The 14645-nt window shown below is 37.2% G+C and overlaps 1 long non-coding RNA gene across 6 annotated transcripts in view; it reads left to right on the forward strand.

Annotated features, from left to right (window-relative positions):
• Positions 1 to 14645, forward strand: part of LOC107207985 — a 473398-nt gene that overhangs the window by 228877 nt on the left and 229876 nt on the right. For 5 of the 6 annotated variants that reach the window (XR_004498446.1, XR_004498445.1, XR_004498444.1 and 2 more), the window contains one exon: positions 11255 to 11357. This is a non-coding gene — a long non-coding RNA (uncharacterized LOC107207985). Of the gene's footprint in view, positions 1 to 3822; positions 3872 to 11254; positions 11358 to 14645 lie in introns of those variants that run through there. The other variant, XR_004498448.1, reaches the window with a different exon arrangement.

Consider the following 14645-nt stretch of genomic DNA (forward strand, 5'->3'; position numbering starts at 1 on the left):
TGTCTTGTGAGGGTTAGTTGCTCTGTTCTTGCACTGTGAGCCTTCAGGAGTTAAATGTTTATAGCATGACACAAAGGTAGAAGAGGTGAATATTGCAGCAGTGTATTCACCATATTCTGTGGATATTTTTTAGCTGAAGGAAGTAAGCCCTGGTTATTACAGCTGTCACGGTGACATCTGATCCTTCAGTATCAGTGACTTCCTCACCCACCATATGACCCTGGTCACTGCCATGATTCTCTGTCTACTATTAAAGTGGGAAAGGTCTTGGCCCTCCAGGTGCTGTTTCAAGTCTGAAATAGCAACTTGTCTGTCACACTCTCACTGCCTAACTTATTGCTTAAGGACCAAGCAAAAATGTTTAATGTAGAAAGGGTCTCATGCAGCAAAAAGGAAAGAATGTGTCTTGTGTGTGTTTCAGGATTGATGTAGAACTGGGGCACTGAGAGTGCATCAGTTCTTAAAAATGAGAAAACATTAAAACAAATTTGAGGCTTAATCTGACAATTATATTTTTGCACTTTCTTTCTTCTTTTGGGGAGCACACTGCTTAAAAGTTGTGAGAGGTGCCTTTAAATTTCACACAAGAACGGGGGTGTATAATAGTTTGACAATTTCCATGAGTCTAAATTGAAAACTTTAAAAATATTGTTATGCAAAAATTCATATCCAAAGCAGATTTTAGCTGAATTTGGGAAAAAGAAAATGAGCTAACAGGCAAAAATGTTGCATGAAAATATATTTAAAAACCCTAAAGCTCTAAACCAAACTTCAAAATTGTGTAGCTGAAATGAATAGGGCTTCCCATGACGTGCATTTTTCTCTCCTTAGTAAGTACCTTGTTTGTGGTATTAATTTAAAACTTGCTTAATTTAGGCAACAGGAAAGACTTAAGTTACTGTTCTATGCAAATAGATATAGCTTATCAGGCCTACCTAATTTTTAAGAATGAGGCATTGGAAAAGATTCTGTACTCAAGACAACAGAGCTGGCCTAAGTGGCTATTGCTCTGTACTTTGTGCAAGCTTTGACGTAGCAGTTGTCACATGTTTCCAGCCCTGAATGCTTATCTTTTTAAGCCCTGCAGCACTGTTAAATTCATGTAAACAGGTATGTGAGGATTGACAACCAAAAACCAGTGTTTGTATATTGAAATTCAGCTGCATCTGGACTGAACCAGAAATTAAGTAGATGTAATGCCAGAGCAATAAAGAGGTTGGATAACCAGCTTCTATAAGTTTTGGAGTGATTTTAGGTTCTTAAATATAGTGTTACAAAACTATTTTTTTTGGCTTTGATGGATGTGCCTGTGAACATCTGACCTACAATTCCTCCTCTAATGCAGAGGGAGGGGCACTTCTGGGCAGAGTGCTTCTGGTCACCTTTGTCAAGGTAGTGCTGAGTTTCTTACAGTGACCCCCATGATCAGGAAATTTTAACAAATACAGCTGCAGCATGTTACATTGGAAAATGTTTTTCTTTGAAATAGAACAATACACATTTTAATATCCTTTGCAATATATTCTGGATTGAAGTCGCAAATACCATTTTTTGTAGCATGGAAAGTCCTCTCCATGTTTTGTCAGAAGCGCATGTCTGTGTATAATGATATACATATTTAATATGTATATGTGCTCACATAGTGTATATGTATATATATCAACTTCATAGCTCATGTTAAGATAACACCATCCTTTAAAAATAAAACCTTACAAAATTTTATATAGTTATAAACTAAAATTATGAAGTTATATGTGAAGTTAAAAGGTTATAAATGCTATTCTGCTTATCTTAGTGGAAAACCAGATCAGAAATTGTCAGCAGAGTACTTTTAGAAGAGTTCTGTCATGACTCTTAAGATGGAAAGAAAGATAGACAAGGATTTAGAGCTGATACAAAAAGAGAAGGGAGGGTATGTGTTCCTGAGTGAAAACTATAAAAATAAGTGTAAAAAGTGGGAAAACTAAGGTGTGTCCACTCTGAGTATATGTTAGAAATTAAATCATAGCAGGCAGGACTTTGCTCTCTCTTAAAGAAAAAAACTAGAATTCTGTCAAATAAGGGACACAGAACAAGCCAACTGGATTGGACAAAATCTTGTTGCCCTTCTATGGAATATCCATAATGGCTGAATGTTCTCTATGTGTCCTTGATCCATTTGGTGTCTAGATCTGTGCTGCTCTTTAAAACAGTATTTACTGTAAACAGAAATGTCACACAACCAGAATATTTTGGGGCTAGAGATGAGATTATGTGGTTCCACCAATCCTCCTGTTTTCACTTTGTTCTATTTTAAAAGCAAAAAAAAGGTTGTTAAAAATTGTCAGTCATTTGTCTGTGGACAAATGCTGGGTCTGATGTTGCCGTTGGCCATTTAGGGGTGAAAGGCTTTGAGTGTTGTGCTCTCCAGAGTATAACTCTGTGTTTGTTCATTTTCAGACATGTGCAAAGCATTGGTCCTCACTATGCTTGTAAGTCTTCCACAGTGATTATGACTAGGGTCCTTAAATGATATTGTAATTACCATTATTCATAGTAACAGCTTACTAGTAATAATTACTAATAATCTTGATAATCCCCTGAGGAAAAATACTATAGGTGGAAAGCCAGAGATGGAGTCATTATAACAAAGAGACCCTTGTTTCTTGTGTCCCTCTTGTAATAAAGGAATTAATTCCCAGCTTTTTTTGAGGGTGATGAAGAGATTTCTTAAGATACTTCTCTCATAACTACATTCTCTGTCCACCTGCCCCAAAAACTAAGAGTGGAAGAACAAGCAGACCTCTGTCCTGATTCTATGAAAAATCCTAGCAGCAAATATAGCTTTTTTCCATCCAACATTCAGTCTCTCCTTCACTATTTCTTCATTCTAATTTTCATGGTCTTCTCTGTTTTAATAAGCCTGTTGTGTGTGATAGACAAAAGGTATAGTAGTTATAGCTTGGTAGACAACATCTTCCCAGAAAATTTTCATAAAACACATCCTTCTCACAGGATATGTTGCCAAATATACATTGTTTTTATATACTTAAATTCACTTTTAAAACATGTGCTCAAGGATCTGGCTGTGTTGATGTACAGCTTTAAAAGAGCAACAATCAAAAGAAACTGTGTGCTGTGATCATTTAGTCTTCAGACTCAATAAAAAAATTCATATTCACTTCTACAAGTGCATCTCTGTCCAGTGATTTGTCCCATACACAGAATGTACCTGCAGCTCTTGGCGTCATGAAGGGCAAAGAGGCAAATATTTCTCATTGGCAGGTGAAATAACGTAAACCTGAACAGTGTGCTCAGATTTTTTCAATAAATGTTTTTTGTCACTACAGAGCTTTATACAACAGCAGTAAAGGCAAGAAAGGAAATTAGAAACACAGCTGAGACTGCATCTCATACTTAATAATGGCCTAAAATTCTTACTGTTTATTAAAACTAACACCCCTTGTCAGGGTGCTGATCGAAAATTCTCTGCAGTCTCTTTTCTTTGATCTTTTCATTTTAGAAACCACAGATATTTGTTGCCATTTCTTTATTTGGTTTTATGTCTAAGACACTGAAACTCAAAACTGCTTTCTAATAATGTTGTACAGTAAGGAGTAATTCTGAATTAATTGAACCAGAAAACTCATCACTAAGCAAATTTGTCCACTCACAAAGAAAGGAGAATTCTGTAACACAAACATAAATGGTCAAAGATGGCACTAGAAAGGATGGTTTTAAAAAACCTGTCATCTCTATGAGCCTCATGCATCTACTGCTGTCCAGTCTGAGTATGGGCATAACCTATTCTAATATCCACATTTACCTTTTGTTTCAGCAGCTCCCTGGCTCATGCACATGCAAAACATTTGAATTTCCTGTTGGCTCAGAGGTGAGATTTATAACATTTATTAAAGTTGCTTTTCACTGTGAGTTTACTGGGCAGAAAGCCTAAGAGGGCCTTTTTTTTTAAGGGGGTTTAATTGCTTGAATTTACCAGAGGGGTGAACATTATTCTTTCTTTGCAGCACCACTATCCACTAAGATTGCCAGGTGTTGAATTTCCCTAGAGGTACCCTATTTATTGAAGGAATTCATGAAATATCCATCTATCCAGAGCTCCTACCATCTCTTTCCCATTCATCGTCTTGATTTTGTTTCCTTCATGGCTGCTTTTGAGTTTCTTGATTGATCCTGTTCATTTCTGTCCATTCCTGTCTGTAAGTGTCCTCCTTCCTCTCTACTTGTGCACCTTGGACATTAAAAATGGGCCAGACTTCCTCAGAACTCAATGTGCCTGGAAGCTTTTTGCTGGGATGTGGCTGCTGAGGGACAGTTCAGTGCTGGGAGAACAATGGTGCTCCTGGCAGGGTGGGAAGGGAGGTGAACAGAGGACAGGAAAGACAGGACAAGTACAGGGAAGGCTGAAGAGCAAAGAGGCATTTTTAAATGTTTAAAGTAAAAGCCTTCAAAATCCATGAATGGACTCCTCAACAGATGGCAACCCTACTGTCAAGTGAGCCCAAGGCAGGCAGACCATAATTGTTAGCAAGTGTATTGTTAAGGGAATTTACTAATTTACTGATGGAGCAACCGCTTCAGCTGAAGAATAAATTGGAATATTTTGGTGCATTTCCTTTAAAAAGTCATCCACTTTTAAGTCTATGTATTAAAATTACATAGTCTTAAATGGGGGTCTCCTTCGCTAAACAAAAGATATGCAAATTACATTTCAAGATTTATATTATGATAAAAACTGAAACACAAAAGAGACATTATCTTGCAAAAAATGTAAAAGTACATTGCTTCATGAGTCTATAATGATATAATGTGATGTTGATGTAGTTTAAAATGTCAGAAGGGAGACAATGACCTTAAAAGTCTAAGGCAGACACATTAATATTGATTGATTTTTAAGAGATTAAACAGCAAGAATATATCTATACATAGACTGGATATTGGATTGTTTGAAAATTTGAGATGAGATACAGAACATTTCGGTCTTGTAATGCTTTAAACTTAATAGCAAGAACATGCATTATATGCAGCCACTTGTACTAAAGGAAACCAGATGATGATTTGCCCTGAATTTATCAGACTATTTCTTGTGAAAACCAGTGGTGTTTGACAAAGCTAGATGGTTATTTCTGGCTTCAGCACAAATGTTGGTCTGTCGTAGATGTCAAAAAAGTCTTAATGTTGGTTTGTTTGTTTGTTTTTAACCCTGTTCCATATCTAGGTAGATCTGTATGGTGCATTACAATTAATTTATATACAGACACATACATACATTTCTAAAAGTCCTATATAGGGCACTGTAAAACCTCAACACCTTCTGGCCTTGAACCAAATAATGTGACTGCACATCAAACATCGTGTCATTTTTTCCCCTATTTTTTGTCAAACTGGAAGAAGGTAGTCAGTAATTCTTCTTGTTTAAGTAAGTTTAGGCTCATATCTATGCTTATGCCAGCAAAGCCATAAAGAAATGTTCTTCTCAATGATGAGGAAGATGCTAAATATTGTGATATTTATTATTCTCCTGGGGCAGTTTATTTTATCATCTAAAGTTGATGGAAGTTTCATCTCACAGACAGATAAGCTGTACTCTTAATGAGACTTCCACTGACCAGAGAAATGAGGATGTTGGTCATGGTTGGCTCTTTAGACTTGTAGGAACCAGGCCACAGATGCCTTGGACTTGGAATTCAACTTGCAAGAGAGAACAAGTCTGACCAGTAGGAGATGGACCATCTTGCTGAGAAGAGATCCTGAAGCATTGTACAAGCTGGAGATTTTCATTCCAAATCAGACCTCACAAAACATGAGGCAGATAAACATAAGGTGTAGACTACATTTATAAAAAGATTTTTTAAAATATCGCTTTCCAACAAATCATTAGTCTTTTATTATTTTTTCTCAGCACATATGAAGTGACAGAAAATCAATATCTGAAGGAAAGAGAACAGCTGGGAACCTGGAGTTCAGCATAGACATTTTGCATAATAGAGAATTCTTGTTTTCCAAGAGGCAAAGACAAGAAAAATTATCGTGTATCCACTTTGCCTCCAGATTTAATTAATTTTTTATTTTTTTAGTAGAAAAAGGTGGATTCTTTTTGGGAGAACTATCAAACAACAAAGTGTCTGGATGTCATAGCAGCATCCTGTAAATGTCACTTTAGTTTCACCAATGGTAAAACCTGTTTTGACCTTCTAGTATAGAAAAATAGCCCAAACGGCCTGTTTAATTTACCAGAGAAAGCACAGTGTCTCCAAAGGGCCTGGCCTAAGTGAGCACCCAGAATCCCAGAAAGCCAAGAAATTTGAAGGCAGTCAGACTTGATTTAATTTTTTTTTACTACAAGTCTCATTTCAGAGAATGATTAACGGGAGAAGAGACATAAATGGCAAAGTCTTGATCAAAGAAGCTGCTGTCAGGGTACCATCTAGATAAATTAGGAAAAGAATGCTCAGGTTTCTGTGAAAGAAGACTAATGACATCAAGTCAAGATGAAATAGAAAGAAGCAGCATTGCAGGCTGGAAATCATAAAAGACTAGCCTGCCCTGACAAGAAGCCCTGAGAAATTTCCCGAACTGGAAAGTAATTGGAATTGGAAAGGAATTACTTTCTGTAAGTGCTGGGTCTTGAAGTTATGCAGGACTGAAGATGACCCAGGTACCAAACTTGCCTTTTGGAACCTGTCAAGACAAGTGAAGGAATCTTCTGGAGGCATCTGAAAGAGCAGCTGTTAGTATCAGCTCTACACACTGCAGGTGTTCTGCATCTCATGTACTCACCCTACTCAGTTAGGATCAGTCCTTCCACTTAAAACCTCAAACAGGCCCACCTCAAGTGGGAGGCAAGTAGACAGTGGGTAAAAGGAGACTGTGAAACCAACAGCCAGTAAACATTTGGGTAATTTGGAGAACTTGTTTACAGGAATGGCTGTCTCCTGGAGAGAGCGGTTGTTCTTGCTGGAATTAAGAAAAAGCTTTACAAGTGATCTGAATGTACTTGTGCGAAGAGAGGCATCTTAGAAAGTAGGATTTGTCTTTTGGTATACCATAAAGGATTTTAAAAATGTAAACAAAAAAACCTCCAAATCTCTTTCAGTGGTCAGAGGTGTACTCCTGGAATTCTGGTGTTTAAATAAAAATAAGATGACCTATTTTTCAGGAAACATTGAAATGTTATTTAAGTATTGACTTAGTTTTCTAAGCAATACTGGTATTCCTGTCTAGAGGAGCAGATCTTCCATCAGAAGTCTCCTTGCCTCAGATTTAGAGTATAATATAGAATAGCATTTCTGCAGACAAGCACTTAGTGTGATCAGTACTAAAACTGTGTGAGATTAGCTAATGTACTTTTCTGTGACGTGCAAAGTGAATGCCAGGACGCGCCATTGTATCTGACTGCAGCAGCATGAAGTTACGCTTCAACAGCATTCCATCGTAATGTGGGATTTTGAAGGCAGGGAAGCGGTCTCTGGGGTGTTGCCCGTCAGCAAGAAATGGTTTTTAAAAGTAGGAAATAAAGGAAGAGTCTGAACTGATGTTTAGAACAAATAAATGGGAGCAGCAAAACTTTCAGTGGTAGTATTACATGCCATCATAGAACAATAGCTAAATGAAGCATGTATTTAAAATTTGGTGAGAAGCTTTTGTACGTTTTAGTTCTGTTTGGCTCAGCGGGTGTGCTGCACTTTAGACTTCAGTCTCCAGGGCTGTCAATCCAACAACTTTCACAAGCACTATATTCACTTAAAAGCTGAAAGAGAAAAATAGAAGGGGATGATGCTAATAGCACTTAGCACTTATATAGCTTTCCTTCCTGAATGTACAGTGCAAACATGAGGTAATTAACACGTACTTTGTCTTGGAGATGCAAATGTATCTCTAAACAACCTTTAAGCAAAGAGAACACATAAAACCAACTTATGCCCAGTTACACATTTTCAAGCTTAAATATTGCAAAGTGCTGTTTATGGTATAACTTCTCCCTGTAGCTGATCAATAAGTCCAGCTTGTGGAAACCAACACAGTATATTTCTGCATGCAGGGCTCCTTTATTGTGTGAAGAACTTAATGTAATAATTTCAGATTTTATTTAATGAAGTGCCTGATACAGGTAACCAGCATCAAGTTATACAAGGGATTTGAGTAGTCAAAATACAGGATTCGGTTGCACTGATGCACCAGGTATTCAAACTGCCAGGAGCCTCTGGAGCAATCCTGCTGTGCCTGCTCCAGTATCGACCCACCTGGTGCTGGCTACACTGAATATGTCCCACAAAGTCTTGAACAGATAGTTGCCCACCTAATCCACTTACTTAGAAACTTCAAAGCCTTGAAAGGAAAGAACCAGGAAAGAGAGGTTCAGCTGGCACTGAAAGAAGTGAAATCCTTTTGAGGAGAAAGAGACAGCTAAAACTACAAATCTCAGATTTATAGTTTTTCTCTAATTGAGAAAGAAAAGTCTCTGCAGCTGTGGTGTGTTTTCAGTGTACTTTTTTTTCTGGTTAAAGTTGAAGTTCAGTGGTGTTTGCAAAACTGGAAATAGACTTATAAGTCAATTTGATAATTAAAGATTACTTTCAAGCCCTTGAGTTACTACCAAAGGCTATCAGCACAGATCAGCCAGGATGTGGAGCAAATCTGGACAGGGAATTATCTGTTTCACTCTCCTCTTCATTCTTAGGCCATTATGACTTTAGGATGGCAAATCTGTCAAATTTGCAGTTTCCTCCAGAAACAGAATTTTGGCAGAAGCTGATGCCGGTGCTGTACTGTACTCATGCACAGTTAGGTAACCAATGCATGCTTCATTTGAAAGAGGCACAGGAAGCTTCTCAAAGTTACTGCTTTACAGTCTCTCTTTCAGTGCTGAGCTCAGCTGCTGAGAGCAGAGGAAGTGTGAAAAGACTTGTTAATAAAAGTCTGGTTTGATTTCATTACCCTGAGTAGCCAGATCAAGACAATACACCTTGCCAACCCTCTGAGAATTTCAGTCCTCTCTGGAAAATCTCTTTCCTGCACTGAATATCCTTCCCAGTTGAATGTTTATGCAATTCAACCAGAACTCTCTTCTGCTGCCTTTGATTAACAGATAGAATGGAGACTGTCTTCCACTTGTAGAAGATGGAGCAGGAAAGATGAATGAAAAAGCCAGAGAGGTGTTTTGTTTCTCCTACTCTGACACACCAAAGAAGCCTCCAGCACAGCCTTCCATCTTTTTAGCTTTCTGTTTCCCTCCTATTTTAGAAAGGGGAACTCCTTTGTGTTACAGGAGGAGTAAAGGTGACTGGTGAGGAGGATAGACTAGATGTGGCAGATTGGTAGATTGGTGTTGCAAGAATTCCAGAAGCACTGGGGAAGGTATAACTCACTGATTGGTCCATGAGCTGGGCACTTATAGGTTGATTATGTTCAGCTCAGAGCTGGGCTTTTGGGAAGCCATGTGTTAGCAAGCTCCAGCATGACTTCTGCATTGTGCAAAAGCATTTTATTGGCTAAATCAGGAGAAGTCTCCTACCAAGGCTGACTGCAAGTGCAGTGAAGCACAAACAGCTCTACCAAAATATTATTTTTTTTCCTCTTCACAATGGCTCTGGCCTCTGAGCAGTGAAATAAAAGTGAGCATTTCTGAATGAAAGCTGTAGCTATGGCAGTATCTTTGGCTACATGACAAGCACTAGTCTTTAGCCAATCATGAAGACTTCAGTGATGTTTTTCAGTTTACAGTAAAAGAAAAATACCAACCTGTGGTAGACTTGGCATGTGGCATGGGCAGGCTTTTTTTTTTTTCCCCCAGAAAATTAAGCCTCCATTTTAATCACTGTGATTTTCTTTTGTTGTGGTCTTTTTAATGTCTTTGAAGTTTTACTTAGATATTTATTAAAGTTTTTAAAGACTTAACTCTTGATGAAAGCAGATATAGCCTTGTAAACATTAGTGCTACTGTTCCTTTCTCTATTAGCGTACACACTCACCTGAATACCCTGAATATATATATACAGATTTCAAAACTCAACAAGTAATAAATGACAAGAGATGGGTGCTTGAAAGCTCAGTCAGTCTAGTTCACCACATAGTCCTCTGTGTTACAATTTCATTATAAATTCAAAATAAATTACAAAGGTTAGTAAAATCTTATTTCACTTTTTTTTTCACCTGTCCACTTGTATTTTCTAAATAAGTCTCTAATTTAAATGATTAATGACCTAACTTAATAGAAAGGAAAATTATTCAGAGAACACATTTTAAATAGCACATTTCCATACACACATTTTACATTGTTACTGAGTGATAACCTAATACAGTTAATTAGTACCTTTCTCCTCAGTATGACTTATTTGTCATCAGGAGTAGGATTTAGCCCTTTTCATCTTGTCATGGCTTTTGGTGTTAAGTGCTTGCAGTACCTTGCTCCATCAGGAGATCCAGAAGGGTGATGTTTCATTTATCCCAGCATTGCAATTTTTTCCGTAGAGTTACCTAACAAAAACATTTTGTTATATGGAGTGGTTAGTGATGTAGTCATTGAAGTCAATATGACTTTCACAATTGATGTCAATGAGAGGAGAACTGTGTTGACTGTGACTGTGTCACCCCAGTAAAAGATGAACACTGTGTCCTTTTTAGTAATATATCACACCCATATTTTAAGGACATCACTTGTGAAAAATGCCCTGGAAAAGAAGGGAAGAGAGATGTGCCTGTTATTGCAAAACTTACCTTCTGAATTCTGTTTCTAGCTGCAAGAGAAAATATAAAATATAAGGCATGTGCTTTATTAATATTTATTTAAACTGTTTTCTGATACATTGCCTTTCTGATGCTGTGTGGTGTTTTCCTGCACTATTTCCCAGCATGATGGCTAATGTCCTGCTCTGAAAATTATCCATTAAAATTTTATCAATTTTGTGTTTTGGTGAGACAGTATGAGGAAATGCCATTGGAAAATTAGATTCCTTTTTGACATCGGGCGCCCAGTCAGCAATCCAATCCCATGTTTTTCTACTGAGACATTAGGATTTGATATAATTTTGGGCAGAAAACATTTTAAAATGAAACAATTGAATTTTCTGGATGGTCTTGGGGACCACTTAGCTTAAGAGAATACACTTCCAAATCAAAAGCCTTTCAATCATTCTAAATATTATTTGGATGATATTTGCTTTATGTGTAGTAGCAGTTTGAATTTGTATTGAATGTTTGACTGGCTCATGCTCACATAGATGATGTATGAAATTATTATTTCATATTTTTCTAGTGTTTGCATTGCAAGTGACATCTGGCTGACAGGAACTTGGAGAAATGGGATACAAAGTGAATGCTGCAGTTACCACGGTATCATATTTATCAAAAGGCTTAAGGTTGGTCTGTCTTTGTTTCAAATGTGAAACTAATGGCAGTGAAAAAGAAACAGCACTTCTTTTTTTATTTAACTGAGCTGCTTAGGAAATGAAGATAGATGAAGAAAAAATGTTAATTGTATTCTGTATTCTATTAGTTTAATTAATTTATGTAGACAATAGTGTATACTGGCTGAAAGGCAGTTCTCAACTTGTATGGAGGGGTTGGTTTTGTTGCTATCATACCTTTAGATTTTGGCTAATGTTATATATAATTCATACACACTATATCACAGAGATAGTGAAGTCTGGAACAAGCTACTACTATAGCAGACTGGCACAGTTCTTTTTAAAATTTGTGTTCAGCTGCACAAATCGAAAGGTAGGTTAATTATAATTGTGTTATATCTTTGAAATGTACCTGTTGAAATCCTGTCTTTAACTAAACTCTTACCCCCAAAACTTTTTCCTTAAGCTCTTGATGTGTGACTTGTCTAGTGGTAAATTTGAATTAGTAAATTCTTGGCTAGAATACAGATTTTAAAAATTATTTTACAGTTTGAAATGCAGTATTGAAAATTTACAATGCTTTAAAAATATTACTCCAGCCTTAAAAAAAAAAAGGAATTTTCCTAATGCATGCAGTTTGTGTGGAAGCTCTGCTGATGTGTTTCAGGTCAAAACCAAAAGTGACACAGTGAAGTGTCCAGTTTCTGGCCACGCCCTGGCTTCTGCACTGGCTAGAAGTGTCTCTAGGACACTCTTAGCCTCCACCTTGCTGTCTTTCATGCTTGTTGGTTATAAAGACTGTGAAATCTGTGTGAAGAAAATGGAGGAATTTGTAATGGTTGAATTTTTTCCCAGCTGTCCTGGGAAGGAAAGAATCTGGGGGCTGTTCCATGTATGCATGTGCAGTTCAGAAGAGAAAAGCAAGAAGAGGTAGTACAGAGATAGTGAGGTGGGTCGAACAGTCTAGGACAGGAAAAGTCTCTCTGAGAGAGACAGAGACAGCAGACCAAGTAATCAAAAAATAATTGCATCTGTACTGCTGTCAAGTGATTTTCTGATCTATTAAGTTAACAAGCTGAGAGCACTCAGCATCTTCCAGAACTTAGACCTTTGCTTTTAAACAAATAGAAGATCCAGCTGTGTGGTCCAATTTGAACGAAGCAAGAACTAACAGGTTTTTTTTTAGTTCTGCAATAGCAAGGTCAAGTTGGGAAACTTAAAAAAAACCCAACAAAAACAAGTGAACCAAAATATGAAAAACTGGGGGCAAGAAATACAAAACAAAACATTTCCAAATTGTTCATAGAGGAAAATTTTATTCCCCTGAGTGAACCTCAAGAGCCTGTCTATTTACTGATGATATAGGGCATTTGCCTGTCCTCTTTTGTTAGACATTGGCAGTGTGAATACCTTCACTCTATTATTCTCTCTGCTTTTGCAAACATCTCCAGTCAATAAAGACTGGACTTATCCATTGCCACACTTGCATTTCCTATTTTTATTTTTTTTTTGGTCAGACAACTGAGCAGAGATCACTGAGATGTTGATCACTTCAGACCAGCAGAATATCAAATTAGAGCATTCAGAGCTCTAATTTCTAAGTGTTCTGAGAGTAGCAATGAGACAGACCTGAGCAGAAAAACAGAGCTGATACTGCAGGCAGTGCAGTGTAAGCCTGGTTTCCTAAGCATTGCATAGTAGCTCTTTTCAGCAATTTGTGAACCATGCAAATGCTATATATGATTCACTGGAATATGCTCTGCAATTTTAGGTGAAGATCACTAATTATTTACCTTGTATTAGTTTAGGATATTGTGACAGAGTACTTGTCATGAGGAAACACTAGGTACCTTGCCACTTAAAAAACAACAAAAAAGCAGGTACTCTTGGAGCCTTTCTGAATGTGATTTGTATGTTCTTGGATGGTTGTATATGGATTATTATAAAACACAGTCTGCTTACCTGTTTTCCATATTGTCATTTACTCTTTTTGAACATGACATCTTTTCTTGGGTTCCTTTAGCACTGAAAAGACCTGGCATCAATCATTCCTAAAGCAATGACTGTATCCAGGCTCTCCTTGAGGGAGAGCTGGACTGGGTGAGCCAGACCCCATATCTGAATTTTTTATGCAGTGTGTCTTTACTTACTAACAGAATGATTCATATACTGAAGGTATCTTGAACCTCCTTTTAGTAAGTTTGCAAGTGTTACTGCCTCCCATTGAGCTAAAGTCACTGAAGCTGAAGTCTTCAATTTATTTTTTTCACTTTTATTCACCTCTGTGTTGTATTGTTATATAGTACTTCAGTTTCTATACTTTTATGTATGAAACAAAACTGTTCTAGTTTTTTATGTTATTTATACTCTGTGCTGATGTGTATTACACTTTTACTTTTCTACTTCTCTGTCTACCTAGCCACATAGTTAGATTTTATCAGCTTCTGGTTAAGATTGCTGGACTTCCTGTATGCCAACACAAACAAAGAGCAAGGAAATAAGTGGTTAAGTCATTCAACACCCCATTTACACTTTTCTCCTCAGCAATCTTTCTCAATCCCAGCTACCTCTCTTCCAATGACCACAGTCCAAGGGCTTCCAGCTTCACCCTGATTACATTGTTTTTCTTCGTTATTCAAGGCCTTGTTTCTTTTTTCTGCTCCATGAATTTACATTTTCTATCTTGAATATTTGTACCCCAAACAAAGACATCGTTATTAATTAAAAATAAGAAAGTCTGTAGCTATCCTTACTTGCAATGTTGTGGGTTTAAGAGTTGAGGGTCTGGGGAACACTTCATTCATTGCATTCTTTACTATTGTCCTTTGTGTGCTGACTAGTAAAGCCATGCTTCTTCTTAATAGTTTGTGTTTCCAGTCTGTTTCACAGAGCAAGAGTAGGTCAGACTTCCTCTATTGCTCTTTTGAACCTTTCTCAGCCTGTGGGGTAAACCAGATTGGTCAAAGGTCTGAGCCTTTTGAAAGTGGAATCTTGGCACTTTCTTCTGTGGGGGTGAAGATGAAAGTGAGTGAATGACACTAAATATAAACAAGCTCTGCTTTTCAAGAGAAGAGTAGTAGCACCTACATATACTACAGGATCTGAGTTCTCTAGATCATGTTAGTGTCAGTTGAAGTACTTGCAAGTAAATTTTGAGGCAATTTTAAGGAGTGATTTGTATATATAATAAGAGCCAGAGAAAAAGTATTCACTTTTTGTTTAATGACTAAAACTAGTATTAGCTGTGATAGACTGATGAACTGCCTGAGACATTTCAATACAATAGCAGACTCTGAATAT

This window comes from Parus major, chromosome 8, assembly GCF_001522545.3.
Source record: "Parus major isolate Abel chromosome 8, Parus_major1.1, whole genome shotgun sequence".
Classification (NCBI taxonomy): domain Eukaryota; kingdom Metazoa; phylum Chordata; class Aves; order Passeriformes; family Paridae; genus Parus; species Parus major.